Source organism: Sceloporus occidentalis, unplaced genomic scaffold, assembly GCF_023333645.1.
Source record: "Sceloporus occidentalis isolate IW3139 unplaced genomic scaffold, rSceOcc1.0.p SCAF_27, whole genome shotgun sequence".
Classification (NCBI taxonomy): Eukaryota; Metazoa; Chordata; class Lepidosauria; order Squamata; family Phrynosomatidae; genus Sceloporus; species Sceloporus occidentalis.
This window is the reverse complement of record NW_028317007.1, coordinates 11,355,468-11,375,433: the sequence shown is the minus strand read 5'-3', so window position 1 is coordinate 11,375,433 and position 19,966 is coordinate 11,355,468. Positions and strand designations below refer to the sequence as shown.

The 19,966-nt window shown below is 37.3% G+C and overlaps 1 pseudogene; it reads left to right on the top strand.

Moving 5' to 3' along the window:
- Positions 1–7,190: 7,190 nt before the first annotated feature.
- On the top strand, positions 7,191–7,307 carry LOC149299938 (U2 spliceosomal RNA; annotated as a pseudogene).
- Positions 7,308–19,966: the final 12,659 nt, after the last annotated feature.

Below are 19,966 nucleotides of genomic sequence, written 5' to 3'. Positions count from 1 at the left end.
ATGTAAAACTACATATGTTGTTTATCAGAAATGGCTCTAGTAGTCAGTGAATAGTTCTTGCATAAGTATATCAATAATTAGTCTCTAGATAAATAAAATAAGGCTTAAAATTTAGGTGGAACGGAGTATTCCCTGGGGGTAGAAGTCTGTAAAGTCCCATATATCACTCCTATACTAATTGCCTAAAACAAGATACTAATCATAAATGTAAACTGTCAGTAATCTAAGCATCTATCGCTGAATTCAGTAACAGCAACACTATCTATCAGTTCCAAGTGACATATTGCAATAGACTTTTTTTCTGTAGAAACCGTTTGATGTGGAAAAATCAGCAAGATCTATGATAGTTGATAAAGTCTGCTTTAAATTGTAGGGTCATATTTGGTTAGACCTATTATTGTTATTATTATGGCCCTCAAATTTCAGCTAGAATGCCTTAAATACTTTTTTTTTATTGTGTTTCTATGGGCCTCTGGAAATGGTTTGGCCCGAGAAATGTCACTGAATGTTGTAAAGGGGTTCCATGATTGTTGTGCATAAAAGTTCACCTTGCATTTTTTACACTGAGATTATAATTAGGTCGCGCCCAATTATAGGCTGCATCCCTAAAGTCTGATGTTAATTTTCACTCACTCTCACCCTCTCACTCACAGTCCACTCTCTCACTACCTTCCCCACTGTCTTCCACATGTCCCTGTGTGTTTAGCCTTGACTCCTGGCACACTTCTGCAAAAGGGCAGAGCTTTCGGCATACCAATTTCCCCGATTGGATGAATGGGAGGCTATCTCATGACTCTGCTCTTTTGGCTAAGAAGTCGGAATATTGCAGCCAGGTGTGCAGAGTAAGAGAGATGCAGAACCCTCTCTGCGAATCCGTCTGCAATATTATATTATTATAATAACAATAATAATAATAATATAAGAAGACAGAACAAGAGAAGAAGCAAGCCGCATGAAAGGAGACAAGGGCACAGAATTAGTCTGTGGATAAGTTAGGGGGACATTAAAAATATCTAAACCCGATTATAGGCCGCACCCCTAATTTAAAGATTTATCATCGGGACAATACGGTAATACTCATTAAATGTACAGAATAAACAACAAAGTATTAAATATATCTGTGTTCATAAATATATTTTTTATGAGTAACTATTTTACCAGCCTGCGTGCCAGCCTTTGATAAGTGTAAGAGCAGCTTACATAGAATTTAACCAGAAACAAAATGCTTTAAAATGATGTAATTTGCTAGGAAACTGATCATAACAAGTTATGATGGCTAGCTTTTTAATTTGTGTCTACCATATATACATAAAAAGGAACCAGAACATTTGATCACTGTGACATTATGTTCTTTAGCAAGCATTTGCCTGATATGTCTATCTGCGTCAGAAATGGCTCTGACTAAGAAATTTAGCACTCCCAGTGTATTCCCAATGGGAACTGACAAGTGTCTAACTCTCCTGCCCTATTTCTTGCATGAAATGCACATGCAACTTTCTGAATTATTAATATCTTTAAAAAAAAACATACTCGTTATTCAAGTTCCTACTGAATGTAAAACAGAATTATATTTATTTTTGTTAATTTTAAGGAGACATGCTCTCGGTTGTATCGATAATATACGATCATATTTTCTTGAAACCTGTTTTTGGATAGTAAGGACCCTTAGCACCGCGCAGGGTCAAATTGAATATGGAATTAATTTGTAGAAGGCAAGGATTTCATTTTGAATAATTAAGTCAGTTTGTTTTGCAGTTAAAATAAATAATAAATAAAAACAATTTCCTGAAACCTCGGAAGCATCCAATGTTGAATTATTAAATATTGAATATAAGCCATGCATAAATAGTTTATACTGAAATAAGATACAAATTGTTTATTTATATATAACATTATAATACGACTCCATCACTAATAAAAAAACAATTTTAAAATTATTATTTCAAGGTAAGGTAACATTTTTGTGTTGTTCAGGTTGCAAATGCATTAAAAGAATTTATTGGTAGGGATTTTTCCTCTGTAATGCCACAAAAGAGCTAAAACTTGAGATCTCCTCCTGAGGGGGGATGTACTGTAGGACAGGCTTTTAAGCAGCTGTCTCCCATCACTGTGTTCATCTCAAACATGCTTTTTAGGCATTTCACCCTTTAGGGGTCCCTTGGGGACTGCCTCAAGTGAAAAGGTGAGTCCACACATGGATCTCCTTGCTCTCTTGTGTTTAGAGGAATACAAACCGTACCCATTGATGAGGCCCATGAAGACCGAAATGCACATCTGGGTTTGTCGGTGCCCTCATTCGGAGGAAATTTGCTTAGCACTTTGGTTCTTGACTGCTCTTATCGAAGCATTAGACTGATACGTCAGTGGATATTTTTCCATTGTAATGGCTCACAAGAGCAAAAACGTGAGAGGTTTCCAAGTGGTGGTGCTCTATAGAATAGGCTAGTTAGTAAGCAGTTGTACATTCTCGGTGAGTTCCGGACAAAATTGTTTCGTATGGCAGCCTTTTCTGTGTAAGGCAAGTACTTTATTATATTTTACTTTATTTTGAAAGAATACATATGAAAGTAGTCAAAGTACTTTAATATGAGATCTTCTTTACAGGGTGAGTCAGGAACAGTGAACAGTCCACTTATTTTGTCTAGGAAAGTGCTTACATAAACAGAGTAAGAATGACATTAGAGCGATAATCCCATAGGTTCTATTCCCAAAGAAGTGTATTACATCAGCATTTAATTAGATTGTTGTTAATATCACAATGTCTAATATGAGTTTGATGTTTTTTAATTTAACAATAATTACATTTTGTTCCTAGCTAAATGTGCAAACTGTGCAAGAATAAACTCATTTTTGCAGTTTGACAATAACCTTAGTGGATTTAAATGAACTATGTAAAGGTCACTTTCAAATAATGAGTAAATACCATACTTAGTATCAGAAAGGGCAAAACAGAGTGGGTACAAATTAAATAATTGTCCTAAAAAATAGTCAGAGTTATACAATTGTGATGGAAGTAAACCTCCACAAATAGTTGGAAGCAGCCTGCATTAACTAAGTTGACTTATGTGATTTATATAGAGGTATATTGACAGTTTGCAGAAATGTACACACAAAGCCATATACCGAAGTTCACTTCAGTGAAAAATATGAAAACATAGCCAAATGTCATGTTTGCGAAAGGATTTTGCTGCAGGGAAATGTCAAGGTGCCTATTCTTCCTTTAGCATTGCCTTGTTGTATAAATCCACAAACACAATTTACCAAAATGCATTGTATAGAATGCCGGTTCTGTTTTGAAAGCAAATATTGTCATTGAACATGCTACCCTCTAAAGGTATGGAAACTTGTGCCTTGTATGTTGCGTTTAAGGTAAATTCAAAATTGCTTTGGAAACTGGCTCTAAAAGCTTTAATCACCCAATCTGCCCATACCTCTTAGGTCACAGAGGGATGTACATCATAACTCGCATATGACCAGCATTTCAACCTCCAAGTATAATCTCATATGTGTGGAGGTTGCTCATACACTCATTTTGTTTCATGTACTTTTAAGGTAGGTAAGTAGGTGGTGACCTGGCCCAAAGTGGCAGTGCTCTGGCTTAGATTCTTGGTCCCATCCCTCAATGGCTTGCCCATTCCACTCTGCACAATGTGCTGGACACCCTAATGTTCTGGCCACTCCATCCTTGCCAGAGTGAATTTGACTGGGTTTGACTGCATCCTAACGTAGATAAAGGTTGGATAGACCTGTCTTCTCCTGCTCCTCTCTCAACTGCTGGCTTGCCTTCACACTGCAGTGAAAGTGCCAGGGATCTTTTTGCACTTTTTAATTAGTTTTGACAGCCTACACTGCCCATTATTTGGAGAAGGAAGCACCACCAACAGCAATAAACTGACCAAGCAGTCTGGTTAGTTTATTTGACTGCTGCTTTGACATCTCCCTTGGAAGGCCTAAAAATGTTCTAGGGTAGGTTTCGGCCCATCATTATATCATTTAAATGTACGCTCCTATACATAGTCCCTTCCCATTTTATCTCATTGAAGACCACCCAAATGGATTGTAATTGTGCCAAAAGGCTTGTAATAGCAGCAAAATGTGGGAAACAATCGGACAAATCTTTCTGAAATTTCAGAAATGTTGCTATTTGTTTTGCTGGGGACACTCACTATTATTGGAAATTCCTAAGAAAAACTGAATACTGTTAAAAATAAAAGTTAGTGTGCATCCAAATGCGCAAGTCTAGTTTTTTTTACAACAGAATGAATGAAACATAGAGGCCTTCAAAACAGAATACAAGATTGATTCCCAGTTGGGCATGTGAACTGAGATATTAGGCTTGTATCATAAAAAATGTAATGATACATTATATGAATGTGTTTCCCCATAGGTGATGCCAATAACTACAGAGGTATTTTCTTACTTGTTTCAGGGCACAAGCCTGTGTTCTCTCACATAAAGAAGTAGGACATTGGGCAGTATTAGGACTGAGCAACTTTTTTTTTTTTTTTAAAGGACCTAACTATTATTGTATCCAAGTGTAGACTACGGAAGCCTACTTCTTTATAGCACTGTGCTTACTTAGATTAGCTCACGATATAGAGGAAAGCAGAACATCATAAATACCCTTCCCTGATCATGGCCTGTAGCCATAGCTGGTTCCTCTGCGCTGTTACATTACATTTTATTTATTAAGTGCTAACACATTTCATATCATTATTATAAAGGGAGTATACAGATACTGACAAAGATTAATAATACCATGAAGAAATATAAGATATCATGGTACAGAAAAAGGAGAGGAGCTTAAGAGCTATCATCCTCTATTAGGAGGTTGATGGGGGAATGAGACATTAGGTGACACAATTGCTATCAAGATGATTACTAAACGGAAATGTATTTTAATATTTGACCTACAGTAGGTTAGCTGCTCACTTTAAAGGTCATTTATATTTAATACAAGTACTCAGTATATCAAAGGGATACATGTAATTTTATTATTTTATGACATTTCACCCAAACATAAATTACATGAATAATGTACGATTTGCTCAACAAGTAAAGACCATGTCCGTTTGACTCTCAAGGTTCTACTCTAGAGCTTTCTCATTTACTAGTAGCAGAAATAAACATATAAAATAGAAACAGATATATCCTGATTTTAGATAGAAAGGCAGATATGTAAAAGGAAGCTATAAACCATGGTATAAAATTAGCATGGTATAAAATAATGTTACCCTTGTGATAGTTTAGTTGTATTTTAAGGTATTCACATTGGGGATAATGTAAATGCAGACTCCAGCATATAGATACAATAATAATAAATAAAAACACTCATATTTACAATTGCTGGGACGCTCGGTTTACTATAGATTGGTTTACTATTGGTTTGAGGTATCAAAGTATACAGTCATACCTGCCAACTTTCTAAATAAGCCAACCCTGAGACTCTTGAAATATTAACTCTTAGCCCAGCAGCCCATTGTGAAGACTGTATGTGGCGGGTTGGCTGGTTATCAATGACTTGTCATTATTTAAAGACTCACCTGCATTCAAGCAAGGGTATGAACCATCACATATTTGAAGCAAAAGCACCAGTTGGGAGCCTTAGATCTGATCACATCAGTGCAGAGTAGGAATAAGTCAGCTGCAGATTGAGTCATCCTGAGATTTTTTCCCTTCAACATGAAACTCATCAAAGAGTTCCCAGGTATGACTGTAGGTCTTTCATAGAAGCTTATATTGGGTTTAAAATCCTGCCGACCTCAAATTGAACAGGACATAAAATCATGTGTTTTAATTGTATGTCCCATGTACTCCCATTTATTTTTGTGTTTACTAAGGTAAGACTAAAAAATATAACTGACACGAAGAATCTTGTAATTTTAATCAAAACCTTTAAGAAGTCGTATGCTGCCTTATAGAGAAAAAAGAAGCAACAATCACGCTGAATTAAATGTTATTCAAGATCTAATGCAAAGTGATTCTATTTTTTATTTTTTTTTTTAACTCCAGCAATGTGAACTACAAATTAATCATGCTTGATGAGTTTAGGCCTAAGAGGCTTAACTACTGTAATCATGGAAATTGACAGACGATCCAGCCTCAGAGCAAGTCGGAATTTTGTTGAAGCACTGACAACATGAACAAAAATGCAGATTGTGAAACATATGGAAAAATAGCTAGGGAAGTGTATATTTAGCACAAGAAAAGTGGAAATATTAGTGATAAGTTGACACTGAGTGGTTGAAATGCCTCAACAGTAACTGAATTGCTTTCCTTTTTCCTGAAATACAAAACAGAGCCTATAGCAGACAGACACAACAAAGTACAGTTCCCCATCAAGGGTACAAATAATTGGAGGAGGCACAGGTGAAAAGTTGATAGCAAACAGCTGTTTTTTTGGTTCACACCGGAACCTGACACAGCCTGCCGAGGCTTCAAATGTCTTAGAAAAACAAAACCAACGCAAGGGAGCAAGGTCAAAACATAAAGCCACATTAAAGTGCAAGAACTGTAACTTAATGTGAATCTAACTCAAAGAGCTGAAAGAAAGAAAAAATATGTAAAAATGTAAGGCTAAAATAGAAATGCAAAGCAAAGGATACGATTTGAGAATTAAAATTGTTTCATAGAATTAAAGCATGAATGTTGGCACATGTAAAGTAAGTTTTGGATGCCTGAAAAAAAAGGTTGTACATTTGATCCTTGGGGTTTACAACACCAAACGCAAAATGAAACCTGCTTTTAAATTGGTTTATTTTTACTATACCCTCTGGTGATTAAAATGAGATAAACTGGCCTCATTCTATCCAAGACTGGAAAGCATCTTATGTTCGTTTTAGGTGAAAGAATAAACTGAATAGCGATTATATTTATCTTATCATTATTTGGATTTCTTTTTTATAAAGCGCCAACATAATTGATGTCCTATGTGTGATTTTGGTCTGATTTGGAATATGTAAATATGAACTGATAAGATTAATAAAGTGACATGGGGCCCATTCTTGCTATTATTCTTATATAAAGCCAACATAATCTGCACAATTGGTTATACAGACAGTAAGCCATTATTTCCTAAGGTTTAGGAAAGGCCCTATTTGCAAGGATTTGCAGGGCAGTAAATGTAATAAGTGACCTTTCTTGATCTTCAATGTCCCATGTAACTTGCCACAGTTTAATTCCATGGCAAACTTGCTTCTTTGCATTTTGGCTTATATCAGGTGTGGTACCTGTTTTTATCACTTTAATATCTGATACATCCCCTATCTGTGGACCATATAATAAATTAATTTTAAGAACAACTTGTTGTCCAAGAGCAAAATTAAATGAATGCAAATATGTTAGGTGATTTGGAATGATTTATACAAGGGCGCATTTTAGATTAATAAATCATTTTTTCTATTCTATATCAAAGGCGGACACGCAGATGAGCAGAAATAAGCCATAAGATGAAAACTATGTATATTCTTTTATTTCCAACGTAACATCTATCAATTTACCAAATAAAATCCAGTCACTGGATGTGTAGATTCATTAAAACATACTTCATTTATTACTATAGGTTAATTTACATGTCTCATACTGTAACCATGTCTCAAAAAAGTAGGTTATTAAAAAAAATCTGCAGCAAAATAGTAAACCCCCCTTGCAAAAATTTGCTGTTTTCAAAGACAGAAGACAGAAATATCAATATTTGTCCTAGTTGTCCTAGTTTGACTTTGATAACTACAGTAATATATAACTGGAAAGGCTTTATATCACAAATCAGTATACCAGCCAATATTAATAAGAAGAACTAGTAGTTCTGATTACATTAAAACTCTCTCAGTCTACAATTGCAGTTTTTGGCTACTTAAAACTGGGATGTATCAATTGGGACATTTGAGATATATCTTGAGCACATGCTTAGTCTTTTTAAAATACAATGACACAACAACATTTAAGATTACATTTTGTTTGAAGGTATTAATAATTGAGTTTAATAAGTTTACTGACATTTAATTATTTAGTCTTACGATCACCAACAAAATGCAGCCACATGGTTTTAGTACTTACAAAGCTGAGTAGATTACTTTAATAACTTATTTTCTAACTTAAAAATGAATGCAATTTGAGCTAGTGATGTGAAATGCTACCATACTAAGGCAATTAAATAATTAGAATTACCCTGTCTGCTTCCCTTCACTGTTATAATGCTTACTTTTGCCTCCATGGCGTGTCATCCAGATGTTGGTGATGTTACTTTAGCAGGTCATCATTCCCATACTTGGATATGTTTGAACATAGATTAACTAAGTATAAAGGTACCTTAAGGATATCTGGAACATTTCAGCCATGCTTGTTTTCCCATTGTGATTGCCTAATCCCACTTAATGCCCACCAGGATCCCTTAAACCTATAGTGGTTACTGATAGGACTTCAATGTAACTGAGGAGTGATTTGCCTTTTTCAGTTGGTACAAATTTAATTTAAATGTATAACAATTCGGAACAGTTGTGCATGTACCTAATTAGAACTTAAAGTTATTCTTGGAAAGAACCACATGAATTTTGTGGTATGCGTCTTAACTGGAATAGAAAAGGGGAAATAGCAGGTTCATAAAAGCATTTAAGACTGATGTCTTGTCTTAAGATGTAAAGGAACAAAGAGACTTAAGAAAATATCTGTTTCTCACAGCACCACGTGTACTCAGAACACAATGAGAATTATGTTTTAAATTGTTGATGCAAAGTGGTGAATTCATCCAAAATGTGAATCAACCTAAATAGCAAACTATGGAATGTTCCTATTGGTTATTTTGCTTGCATCACAATTGTTCTTAGGTATACCTTTAGTGATCTTCATATTACCTGGCTATGATTAACTAATTGTTGATTAACAACACTATTTGTTGAGAAAAAATATTAACACATGTTACTAGTAGAGAAGGAAAAGAGAGTCCTGCTTTTCCAAGCTTACCATCTATTAGGAAGTTTAGAGGAATTAGACAGTAGGTGATGGTTTGCTTGGGCAAGGATGAAGTAAGTGTCATTGAGATCTCAAAGACAGGAAAAAACAGGGCCGTCTTTAATGCAGGGCAAAAAAACAGCTGTCCCTTGATCCCGCGGTCTCAGGGGTTGCAGCTTCCACCGTGCCCACCACTCTACGTCCGCATAAGCCCGCAGCATACCTCTCTTTTACTGCCCAGGGGAAGCAAGAACGCAGCTTGGTCACATTACGTCACTTAAAGTGACACTGCTGGATTCCTGCTTCCACTGGAGGGTAAAAGAGAATTTGCAGTGTGTGAGTATATGTGTGTAAGCATGGATATATAAGTGTTGGGGGGCAAATATGGTACAGGTAGGCTATTTGGAGGTAAATATGGCACATGCAGGTTGCTTGGAGAAAGGTTTAGCACAGGCAAGCTGTTTGAAGACATAGATGGGACAGGTAGGCTGTTTGGGGACACTGACAGGCTTTTTGGGGACAAAGATGGCATGCACAAGCTATTTAGGGAAAAAGATGGTAAGTCCTATGCATCCAATCTGTGTGCTGGGCAGATCCTGTGGAAGCAGTCTGGGTGCTGGGTCAAGTCCTATGTGTGCAATTTGGGTGCCCGGACAGACCTTTGGTGTGGGCGACCTGCAATTCTACAATTTAGGATTTGCAATGCTATGTGTCCATGTGTTATATATTTACTCTAAACCTTCCAATACAGGGTTTGTATGTCCTATTCCTGCAATGCTGGGGTTCCATGTCCCAAATAAACATGTTTATTTCATCTATACCTGAATTACACAAGGAATGAAAGAGAGGTGTGGCACAGTGAAAGATAGAACAAAGGATCACCAGACCCTCACCATTCGTTTGCGATAGACATAGTATCATGCTCCTCCCCTGCCAATGGCATGTGGCATGAGGGTGTCTCACGCAAAGTCATGCTAAGGTCAGAAGAAGGGAAGACAGTTTCCTCCTAATCTGCAAAGTCAGTGTGGTAAATACTTTTTTTTTTTGTTGGGGTAGATGATGTGATTGCATGCTAGGGAGCTCAAGCAAATGATTGACCAGGGTCTAACCAATATTACAGAGGGCCCTGGGAAAGCAGATTTTTCTTTAGAAATGTAGGTTGTGGGTATCAGGACATATATGCTTCTTTTAGAATGCTTCTATAGTGACTGGTTAGAATAAATAGGGGGCAGAAAGAACAAAGGCATTGGGGATAGGGGACACATGGAAATAACTAGAAGGAAAGGTTGAGTTAGTGAAGTAAGCTAGTAAGAGAGGTCCAAAGATGAAAGGTACATTACCGTGTTGTCAGCATAGAAGTGGCACTAGAATCCAAAATAATAGAGGCTACATAGTGCCGTGGCATACCAACTGAGAGCAGTAGAAGAGACAAACATGTGTCAGAGAGGGAAACACTAAAGAGGTGATCAGAGACCACAGGATTTAAGCCAGGAAAGAGCTGTGCCACAGCTGCTATAATAATGAAGAGTTTGCTGGAGAAGTATGTATTCAACAGGCTGAAGAGAGGTCGAAGAGGATAAATAAGGAAAAAATGACCTTTTGCTTTATCTACGAGGAGATCCTTAGTATTTTTGGTGAGAGCTGTCTCAGTACAATGTTGTAGATGAAAACCAGATTGGGAAGAGTATGTTGAAAATACATGTGTACAGTATGGCTGTGCTTCGCTGTTCCCACATCAGGAGAGGAGAAGGCTGAGATGTTGGAAAAGAGAGGTAAAAGTGTGTTGGTTGTAGCTGGTCAAGACCACTCAGGTTCCTTTAGGTCTGTTGAAGTATTTGAATATGGAAGAGCAGTGTGATTTTCAAAGAATACTGTGAATGTCTTCTTTTACAGAATGATATAACCATATTGTGTCATAAACAAACTTAGGTATAAATGTTACATAAACAAACTTAGGTATAAATGTCACTACACAAAAACCACACTATTTCTAATGATGCTATTGTTCATAATATGCTATTTATAATAAGAAGTTGTTCCTGTTTCTTTTTTTTTTTGTTTATCTGGTTTGCTTACAAAATTGCACTTCCAAGAAAGAACTAAATAACCCAGAGAAAAAAAGTAATTCATACAAATTTTTCTTTTAGTTTTTGGTCCATTAGTTTTCAGATGAAATTCTGAGGACTTCTTACATTCTTACATTAAATTCACCCTCATTCACTGTCTCAGGCTCATTCACACTCTCTGACACGCTTATAGACATTCTCACACTCTCTGAAAGCCTCACTACCTTCTCCGACAACCACTTCTGTGTCCTTGTCTCCTTGCCCCACAGCTCTGCTTCTTCTCTTGCCTCTATCTTCTTTCTTTGTCCACTTATCCGTGACTGTCCTCCTAGTGAATTTCTGCAAAAGGACAGAGCTTCTGGGTACACCCTCTCCCCCAATTGGCAGAATGAGTTGAGGCTGTCCCTGTGGCTCTGCCGTTTTGCAGAATTGCACCAAGAGGCCTGGATAATGCAGATAGATTCTATCTCCGTGACTCTGTCTTCATTATTTTGGCCTCCTGGCGAACTTCTGCAAAAGAGCAGAGCTTCGATGCACACCCTATTCCCTGTTCCTTCAGTCTGGGAGAAGGAATACCAAGAGGCTCCGCCCTTTTGCAACAAATCATCAAAAGATTTTTGGGAAAATCTTTACACTCTTTACAAATTTTACAATCTCTACTATATTTCTGAATACTAAGGTCACGATCAAAACAATTTCAAAAAGGGGGTAAATTACAGAAGCAACTTTATACTTCTATTAACCCTAACAATTGACATTGTATGTATTAAACGCACATGGAAACTAGCAGACAACACTGTTGTCGGAAAATTACCTGCTTTGTGTCACGTAAAAATATGGGGGGAAAAATATGACTTGAAAGATTTTACTTGGTTAAATCATTTTTGGGTGAGGGTTGGGCATTCCACAGTACTAGGAATGATGTTTCTTAAGGTACATTTTGTTGCGAAAGTGTTACTTTTTCAGATGAAGCTGCACCTTTAAAACATATAGCATAATTGTATTTTTGATCCATAAAACTACTAAATGCTATATAGTTTTTTGCTGCTGGGATAAGTTATAAATCTTTTTAATAGAAAGCCCCAGAGTCATCTGGTTCCAGATGTGCAGCAAACCATAACATCAGATTTATCAAGGAACTGCCTTTGTAATTGCTTTGATACACATGATGGTATAGTATGCCCATATTTTGAAAGCAAAACTCTCTTGTAGTTGTCCTTTTTGCCTCTGGCATTCCTGAAATGATATTAAACATTCAATATTTTATTCAGTAGAACTGTGTTACTGAGCAGCTTGTTGTTCTGTGTCTGACTTGGGAAATCAGGGCCAACTCAATGAGGCATAAAAGCAAAAACTTTTAATGATGCCACCTTTATTGCCGGCAGTGTTAGAATAGAGTTATAGATGTAAAACAAAGAATAAAATGTGAACAAAAAAGCAAATATTTCCATAAACAAGTGATAATGCAACAATTAAGGAAACTCAAGGCAGTAGTGATTTCAGGACAAAAAAAGTTACTGCTAATTGCAACCTAAGTCTGTCCCAAGTAATTAAATAGCAATCCCCGCATACAGGATAAAATGTAAAAAATATCATACATCATTTAATACCGTATAGTAAATGATATATTATGTTAATGCAATTGGATCTTCTATTGACTTGTGCAGTTAATCTATCAACATACTTTTGCAGAAGTTGAGAAATTTGGGACAGTCAGTAAAGCATTTTCTTTTTCTTTTAGTTTTTTCGTGTAAGTGAATCAAACTCCATTATGGCTAACAAACTGGCATTCTAAGAACAGTAAAAGGTACGGGTTCAACTATATGCTTACGTATACGGAATGGTAGAGGAGAGAAGGCTAAGAAGGGGAGATCGGCCCATTAGAGATAGCCTTAAATATCAGCTAGTCAGAATTTATTAATTTTAACACACGTTAAGACAACTGGTACAGAAGAAGAGGTTGCGTATGGATAAGAGTGAAGGAGGGGGACTGTATGAGGATGATATGATTGTAGTGATCTTGTGGAGAACTTGAAGGTGGGAAGGATGTATGTTTTTTTGTGATGTAAGTTTAGGGTATTAGGAGGCTTGGTTGTATGCTTCTCTGAATTGGTGTGCTTCCATGCTCAGTAAAACTCCCATTCCCTTCAGTCAATTATATTGACTTCAATGTTAGTGCTACTGACCATATGCAATAAGCTTACATACTAATGCTTCCTGATTTTAGTAGAGGAAGCCAGGAGAGGATAAGCTTGCGAGCAGGGTTCTTTCCACCTAATGTATCGGTTTGTCTTAGTCTGTCAATTCTGGTCTTGTCATACCCCTTGAATATATGTATTGTATTAAGCACTGCATAAATTGCTGGCGATATATAAATAAAATATAATAATAATAAAGAATGCACTCTTCAATTTGTATGCAGTAAAATTCATTGTAGTCCAGGCAAAATGAGCTCCAACGTGTATAAAGAAATAAAAACGCAATTTGGGGACTTGATTCTTCAAAGTTTGAACTTTGATTTCCATTTTGTTACTTTTTTTTTCTTTCCTGCACTTTTGTAAGTTGAAAAGACTAACTAATCATGAAACAAATGCAAGGTTATTGGACTTGGACTTTTAAGTTTTTTCAAATTCTGAATACTCAAGATTCAACTTATGTAATATGCTTTTGTAAGTTTGCAAACATAAAATATCAAACAGTATCAAGTATGCCTTCTGTTATGATGTGCATATACATTACATACCAGGTCAATTACATGTATTACCAGCTGTTGCTGACATTAATTCGTCTTTAGTTACTGACAGTTTATAGTTAACACAAGTTTAAAATAAGCAAATATTTCTGGTTGTTGGTTTGAGAAAAGACTGAAATTTTTTTTAGATTTGTAATTCTTCTTTATCAAACATGACAGAAACGCTTTGAATAAATATAATAAATATTTTTTAAAAAGGCAGAACAAAGGGATTTATACCTTGATGAATTGTAAATAAATCAAATGTTATTATCCTGAGCTGTGTAAGTTCCCAATTATTAAGTACAGAAAACAAAATAAAAAAAGCTGATTGTTCACAATTGTCTAATAGGTTCCCATGTGGTGTGCTAGCACTGTATTACCTACCATAGTCACTTAACGAAGCAAGAAAATTCATATGCTAAGCAAAAATTCGTAAACGGAATTCAGAGAGGTGCAATTGTATACAGGCCACATGACAAAAATACTTTATACAATACCAATAGAAATATTGTGTTAATCAGTTGATAGCAAACTGTCCACAGCATAACTGTGTTCTTCAGGGTTTTAAAAAAATATTTATTTGTATATTAATATTTATATTTTTTGTTTTACGAGCAGAAGATATTAACTGTTCAGGTTTCCTTAAAATTGGAATAGGCATTGTCATTTTTGGAGTCTATCCAGTTAACGTTAAAATCTCGGAAAATTACCGTATTTGCAAATAGTCAAACCTTATATTTTAGACTATAAGACTAAGATCCGGATACCCCGCAGTGCTAAAGGGTACCTGGATCCTCAACCTCCGCTGCTGCCAGCCGGTACTTCCGTCGGGGCTTCTATGACGGAGCACCAGCATCACATGACCTTCCGGTACTCCATCATAGAAGCCCCGGCGGAAGTACCGTCCAGCAGCAGCAGAGGTTGTCAGCACGCATCGCGCAGACGTCCCCTGGCTGCCAGAGAGGAGGATCCCCCCGAACGCTGCAGGAGACCTGGATCCTCCTCTCTGGCAGCCAGTAAACTTATGCACGATGCACGCAGACAACCTCTGCTGCTACCCGACACTTTGCTGGGGCTTCTGTGACGCTTAAAAGCCCCAACGGAAGTTGGGATTGAGATTGTTTGCACACATCATGCAGACGTCCACCGGCTGCCCCCACTTGACACCAGGGGACAAGTCAAGGGATGCATTGGTAAGTCGGGGGGGGGGGGGTTAGGCATATGAGGGGGGTCAGAGTGGCATATAGGGGGTATAAGGCATATCAGGGAGACAGAGTGGCATATAGGGGGGTATAAGGCATATCTGGGGTGCAGAGTGGCAAGCCGTGGGACATATGGGCATAACTGGGGGACAGGTTGGCAACTAAAAGGAAATAAAAATAAAAACATGCATTTTTCTCAATCATAGTTTATTATTAAATAGGAAAAAATAGTTTACTACTAAGACTTTTGTGTAGTCTTATACTCAGGCTTTTTTCTAAATTAATATTCAAATTTTGGGAGGTCGTCTTATAATCAGGGTTGTCTTATAATTGAGCAAATACGGTAATAGTTCACCTTTCTACCAGTGTGAGAGATTCACCAGGAGCTCTCCTATGATTCTTGCATACTATAGCGGCCGGCTGCGGCCTGAAACAAAAGATGGGCGCAGGCAGAAGTCCTGTACAGAATTATGTGTGTCAGGACACAGGCCACAGAGTCAAGGAGGAGCCTATATGCAGGGATTCTGTCTGTACTCCATGATGCATAGTGACTGGTACGTAGGTACAGACAGCAAATAGAAACACAGAAAGTTGTATATATATATGATACAGTTTGTATTGACAGGACTGGTCGACACAACTGAATAGGGCACAAAGGCAGATGCACAGGGCACGACAGCCCACCGGCCAGGCACGCGACAAGATAGTCCAATGACAGGACACTGAAGCCTGACTAGGGAGGCTCCGCTCTCAACAGAGAACACGGCTTTGAAGATCCTCAGACAGAGCGCTGAATACACTATTGGAAAGTCCTCAGATAGGGCACACAGCTAGAACACAACTGGTAGCCATAGGCAGGGCAGGAACACAGCTGGAAGCCCTTTGGCAGGGCACAAGATGGGAAGCCTTCAGACAGGGCACTGCGCTCACAGCAGGATGGCCCACTGGCAGGGCACATAGCAGGATAGCCCACTGGCAGGGCACATGGCAGGATAGCCTACTGGTAGGGCACACGGCAGCATAACCCACTGGCTGGACACACAGCATTATAGCCCACTGGCAAGGCACACAGCAGGAACACTCGGGCAAGGAGAGGTGGTCAAGCAAGTCAGGTCAGTACCAGCGGATTACAGACAGAAGCCCAAATCAGGAACCAGAGTGCCGGGTCAGAACAATCTAGGTCAAAAGCAAAGTAACACAGAAAAGGCTACTTGAATGATGGAAATCCCAGGTATTTAAGGAGGGATTTCCACCCAGGTAACATGGCTTAGCTGTCCAGATAATTAGTAGCAGAGGTGCTCATATAGGGAAGGGTGGCTGCAAGTATATATGACAGCCAGTATATAACAGGGTCCAGGCAGGCAGGATCCTGTATATTTAATCCAGTTTAACCCTGACTATCCTTTTCTGGCTTCCTCATCTTGACTCTGATATATTGATATCCTGTGTGTGCACCCTTTGAGTCCGTCCCCATTATTGAAGGATCATTGGAAAGTCCCACTGTCACTCTAACCCAAAAGGCTCAACCCGAGGGGGAGACCGCTAGACTTTCTCTTGTTGAGACACAGGGTCCTGTCCTGCATCAGCATCTCCTCTGGTACACTGGGCTTTGCATTTATATTGCATTTTGATTTGATGGGCTATATCAGAAAATGACTGTCCTGGGGACTCAGTGATAATGGTTGGCCTGTTGAGCAAGATGTTTATGTATTTTTTTAACTTTTCACTGAACATTTTTATTGTTATATAAAACCACTAGTGTGTGGTATTGTAGGGCCCAACCATACAGAAGGCACAATATCTACCAAACTCTCATCCATTAATTATGATCAATAATCAGTACAACTGCTGATTATTTTTAATGAATAAAAGAAATACGTTTGTTACTGGTGACGGTTTACTTGTTATAAAAAAAAAAACCATGAATATGTAGCATGTAAGTATAAAATTACCATCAGCTCAACTTGAACTGTAGTTTTTAAAAGACTAGGAGAAGACACCCCCAATATTTATGCCTTAGATTTTTTTTAATAGTATTCGGTTGGTATGCGCTAAATTCTTGCTTTACTTTGTGTATTTATTGGTCATTATTATTCTAGCAGAAGGAATCTGACTATGTGTGCCTTTTATGTTTTTTAGGTTGTGCGCTCTTCTTTCTGTATATTTTCTTTATGTAACAACAAACTACCAAAAGGGGATACAGAATCTCCAAGTGCATTAAGGAAAGTACCTTTCTGCAGACAACATATTTGTGGGTAAGTTACCATATATTTGTATAGTTGGTTATAGTTATGCTAGATCAAAGTGAATTAAGGTGCTTCAAATAAACTTATAAATTGAGATTTGTACAAAATAAAAACACCCTGCAAACAAGTAATTAATTATATCTAGTGCTTTGTGCAAAAATTGGAAAAGCTGCCAGCACTAAGCACATAACCCCTATGTGACTATAGACATTAAGTATAGTGCAGCGCTCAATAATTTCTAACAAATATATCATAAAGCGAATAAATGAAATGCTGTGCGATCTTCAATAACATGAATACATATACTTAAATTCAAATTGTGGTTTATGCATCTGAGGAAGCCTGAAACGCGTTATGCACATTGGCGTCATGCCCACCTGGAAGTAGCACGGACTACACAGACGGAGCTTTGAACGCCGATTATCTATGCGAGCATATTGTTTTCTATTTTTTAATAAAACGTTATTCTTGCTTGTAAAACATCTCCTCTTCTGTTTGATTCCTGAGCTAATGCTCATGAGGAAGCTGTTACAAAACAGGACGGAACCCTTTTATTAGAGGTTGTGGATACCACAAACAGCGGAGTTCAGTTTGAACAAACTGGGTTGTTCAATTCATTTGTCTCACAGAAAACATTGTCCACAATTTGGATTTAAGTATATGTTTTTTACTTTTCAATTACACTTTATTCACATTGGTGTTACATTGAAACAATAGATATATTCCTTTTATTGAAGATTGCACAGCATCTCATTTATTTACTTTTATCATATATTTGTTATAAATTATTATTATTTATATACTTATTGGTTATAGTTATGCCCCACCAGAAACCGTTACCTTACTCTTGTGAGTCCCCTGGTACCTACGTGACCAACCGACATGTCCCCTACTCCAGAAAAATAGGCACCTTCTCAATTGGTCCCCATGTCCCATCTGTCCAGATTTGAATCTATTGGCCACTTTAATGTCCCATTGTCTGTAGCTATTAGTGCATTATTATTATTGTTATAAGAATTATTTCACTTTTATTTATTAAAAGTTCATTGTAGATCCTAAAATACTGAATTGATAGAGTGTGTGGAATGTATGAAAATACTTACAATAATTGTAATATAAGATTATCTGGAAATGTTTAATCTATGAACAGAAAAAAGTTTGGAAACCACGTGTCAACCAATAGGGTGAGTAAATAGAAACGGAAAGAACAATACTTCCCTTTAGATATGATCGGACTTTACAGCAGCAACCCTATAAACATCCTCCACAGAATGTTTGAAATATGGAACAAGCAAGACTTCTGTCAAGGGGCGCTTGAAATTCACGATCTTGTGTGACTCAATAAAAACAGATAGAAAACAAACAAAATATAGTGTAACACAGTAACACTATTACGGAAACCCAGGGCTATACTCCAATGGTTGCACTCACAATGTGTATGACCTTTAAAGCCTCCAGAATCCACTCCTTGGTGTATGTGTCAATCCATCCATATCATGAAACATATAAAACAGAAATCTATCATAGGGTGATATCTTTCTATATAGATGTACACGCAATGGTGGGATGCACTTACATTTAGGCAGATGTATCAGGCTTGTCTGTTGTATATCCTGGAGTTGTGCTGATGTGGCTGCAGCTCTGGATCTGGATCCTAATGAACTTCAAGGTCTTTGGGTCTTGGTGAGAAAAGTCCTCCGGGTTCCAATGGCAGTGTTAAAAAACTTATTAAAGTGCAGGTGCAAATAATAATCCAACTTGGTAGTACTCAATAGATGATTAGTGTTCCGTATGTGTTATGTGTAATTCATGATTAATGGATGGATAGTGTATAAAACATAATTGAAGGAATGAATAAATAAATAAGTAAATAATTTATTATGGGACTATTCCCTTAGATCCTGAAGGTATGGTTACAACTCGTCAGTATAAAAAATAAATAAATGTACTAAAAAAGTGAATGTTTAAAAAATCAAATAAAAATCAATAAAAATGATTAGAAATAGATGGAAAGTCAAATGTCCCGTAAGTATAAAGGTCCTCTACGCGTTTCGCCAATATCTCGTGGCTTCCTCAGGAGGTGTGTCCACCTCCTGAGGAAGCCACGAGATATTGGCGAAACGCGTAGAGGACCTTTATACTTACGGGACATTTGACTTTCCATCTATTTCTAATCATTTTTATTGATTTTTATTTGATTTTTTAAACATTCACTTTTTTAGTACATTTATTTATTTTTTATACTGACGAGTTGTAACCATACCTTCAGGATCTAAGGGAATAGTCCCATAATAAATTATTTACTTATTTATTTATTCATTCCTTCAATTATGTTTTATACACTATCCATCCATTAATCATGAATTACACATAACACATACGGAACACTAATCATCTATTGAGTACTACCAAGTTGGATTATTATTTGCACCTGCACTTTAATAAGTTTTTTAACACTGCCATTGGAACCCGGAGGACTTTTCTCACCAAGACCCAAAGACCTTGAAGTTCATTAGGATCCAGATCCAGAGCTGCAGCCACATCAGCACAACTCCAGGATATACAACAGACAAGCCTGATACATCTGCCTAAATGTAAGTGCATCCCACCATTGCGTGTACATCTATATAGAAAGATATCACCCTATGATAGATTTCTGTTTTATATGTTTCATGATATGGATGGATTGACACATACACCAAGGAGTGGATTCTGGAGGCTTTAAAGGTCATACACATTGTGAGTGCAACCATTGGAGTATAGCCCTGGGTT